We start from the raw sequence: 3257 nt of genomic DNA on the forward strand, positions 1-3257 counted from the left end.
CCTACAAATGGAAAGTACAGCTGTGTCAAATGGAATTGTTTCACCAAACCTTTGTTTCACCAGCCTTTTTGTGGCAGGGAAATTTGTGGAAATGAGTGTACCAGACCAAAAAGCCTTGTAGCTTACTTCTGAAGAGTATCTGTGTTACAGGATGATGCCCCAAATGGGACCTGCACTGGAGACCCATTTGCCTTCCCAGTCCTGATTCAGAGAGCAGCAGGCACACACACTGACCAGACTGATGGAGAGAAACAGGCAGGGGAAATGGTACTCAGCTCTGCATGGACCTGTCTCAACAGCATTTCAGTGATGACAGTCCTGTTTCTGGGGCTTTTCAAAGAGCAATAAAAAAAAAAGATGCATAGGTATCTTAAAAACTCAGATATAGGCAGACTGAGCTTCAATCTGTAAGGCTCAGAGTGAGCTATTTTATGTCAGAAAAAAAAATCTGTTTATAAATATGCTTTTCTTATTGAGTTAGATTACCCCTCTCTATTTCACTATTCCCTTTCATGTGTGCATGAGTCTTAAAATGTGATAATCAGAAAATACCATCTGCATAACAAAATCCCCAGAAACAACTGCAGAGCCTGTAACTACTCACTCTCATTTCAGAGGAAGGATGCAGCACATATTAATGCTTTACTGAAGGGAACTCATCCATCTTCTCAGACAGGAGTCTGTCTTTTGCACTCTCATCACACCACAAAACACCACATCTTACCATATCTTCACATCTCACAGTCTCTAATGTGTCTGTTCCCTTAGTGTGCCAGGGAGGTGAGAAATGCTATCACCCCATTCTGCTCCTGGGAATCCAAGTCAGGCAACACGTCTGCACTGCCAAGCAGTGCAGTCCTTGAGTAAACTCCCTCACACAGATCATCACAGTGTGAGTTCACTGCTGGCTTCTGGCATCAACAGGTGAGGGAGGGCAGTTCACTCCAAGAACCACCTCCAACACCAAGGTGACAGGCTTGGTTTGGCCTGTGTTGAACAGTCCTCTGATACCATTCTATCCCTAAGCTTATCCCTGCACATAGCCTAGGACACACAATATCTACTACCAGTTTTGTGTCTGAAAAAACTGTAATGCAGGGGAGGCTGCACTTCACACAAACAAAACTAAAAATAACCCCATAAACCTACAGAAAAAACCCAACAGTAATAGTAATAACTAAAAGTAGGAGTCCACCACAGGTGGCTGAGAAGGAACCCAAAGCCAAATGACAAATATTGTAGTCCTGGTCAACCTGTTTGAGAGGGTATGAGCATCAGGCAGTGTGGCTATGAACTGCTCTCCACCACTAGGAAAAATTTAACTCTATTGCAGCCAAAACCAGCACAAGCTTGCTGTCCCCCTTCTTGCCACCTAGCCAGCTGGCCCCAGAGAGCGGGGTCGGGGAACAGCCTCCCAGCCAAGCTCTCTTCTTTACTTGGGAGCTGATGTTAAACCAAGGCTTGACATTGGCCAAGGAGACAGGAATCTCTCCTTAGGGATGATGTATGCAGCAGAAAAGCTGTGATCAAACCAGAGGCCACTGACCGACACCAAGGATTTCTCTATGTCTTCATTATTAATAGCTTTTCTTTAATATCCATCTTAGAGCAGCCTTTCCCAAGCCTGTTAGCTGCTGCACAGGTCATGTGGCAACTACAGGGCTGCACAAGATGGGAAGGCAGTGCTCTGCTGACCATTCCCCATGGCTGTCCAAGCACCCTTCCTGGGGACACTGCCTGCACACCCTGTGCCACCCATCTGGGGCACCAGATGTGCTCCCTGCCAGCCAGGCACTGCCAGCTCATAATCTCCCTCTGGAAGGAGGTTGAATTTCATCAAAACCTGTCACGCAATCTAATTGTAGAGCTCAGTTATCTTAACTGGCAGGTATACAGCTAATTGTTCACCTGGGGTATGAAATCTCAGGAACAATGTGCTACATAAATACAGAATTTTTGTATAATGTAAGCAATGTGTGCAGCAGGGTGTCACAATCACTGTCGGTGACTGGTGACAGCTAGAATGTCTCATCTGATGGAGATAAATAAATTCCACATTGCTGAAGGTAATGCATGGGTTTATTTGTGTATCACAGCACATAAAATACAAGACCATTTAAGGATATTTTCTCCTCTATGTCTTTGTTTTCAAATAAAATTTAGTTTTCACTAAAAAAGAGGTGTGTACAGCCAGACAAAATGAAGCCCCCATTTCCTCATGGCAACTGATAAAACAGTTCTTGTTTCACGTGTGTATTCACCATAAAAGCTATGCACCACACACTCACCATGTAACAGTAAAAGTGAGCTACAATTCCTGACATCAACAAAACACAAAATCAGTTATTCCATATGTAAGAACTCCCATAACTCTGTTATAAAACTTTTGAATTCCATAAACTAAATTTTATGGAATGCCCTAGAAGTATATGCAATTTTGATACTGAGATCAGTGATGGTTCTCTGCTATATTTTAACTATTTCTGACCATCTAAAGGAAAGTGAGTATTTCTTGACAGCGTATTTTGTTTAATTTTATTCTTTGATAAGGACTGAGCAAAAATTGTGCCCCTTCATAGTGAAGCTATTTTAAAAATGAGCTTTAAATAGTAAGAGGGTCTGTCTGCCCTCTAAGATAAGCAGAAAGACAATTTGTACTTTAAAACAAATTGTGGACTTAAATAAATGGGTATCTAAATTTAATTACAAAAATTTGTCTTTCTTTCTGGTGTGCCCCTTTCCCTTTTCTCTGGGGGAAACTTGTGTGGGTTGTTTTTGTCTTTTTAATTAGAGCCTTAATAGATAACCCTCAAAGCAAAATCTAAAGCTTTTGGGTTCTAAAAACTGCTATTATTTGAACTTAGTCTTGCCATACTATTTTTACGGTATTTTTCCTCTATCCTGCAAGAACATTTACACTATGAATTTCCAGTAAAAGAATAAATAAAGAAAAAACCTTCCTTTTTAAGCTAAGAATATTATGTCAACCTTGATAGCAAAAATATAAGGTAATTCTATAATGAACTGTCTCTGGTTGAAAATTCAGTCATCCTCATTCATCAAAACAAAGCATGAAGTTGAAAGCTTATTTGAGAGCATTCTGAGGGGGGTCAATAAAAATAACAATAAAAGTGAGGATTGTAGAACCACAGTTGCTGCCAAATAAGCAATAAATTCACTTACTTACATATTTCAGGTGGCACTGATACAGCCTGATACACTTTGAATATACACTGAATGCATTGTTTGCATTCCTG

At 40.9% G+C, this 3257-nt stretch overlaps 1 protein-coding gene across 1 annotated transcript in view; it reads right to left on the reverse strand.

The window, feature by feature from the left end:
* IL1RAPL1 (interleukin 1 receptor accessory protein like 1) overlaps positions 1–3257 on the reverse strand; it is a 694687-nt gene that overhangs the window by 679729 nt on the left and 11701 nt on the right. The window lies entirely within an intron of this gene.

Source organism: Corvus brachyrhynchos, unplaced genomic scaffold, assembly GCF_000691975.1.
Source record: "Corvus brachyrhynchos isolate BGI_N302 unplaced genomic scaffold, ASM69197v1 scaffold11, whole genome shotgun sequence".
NCBI classification, from domain to species: domain Eukaryota; kingdom Metazoa; phylum Chordata; class Aves; order Passeriformes; family Corvidae; genus Corvus; species Corvus brachyrhynchos.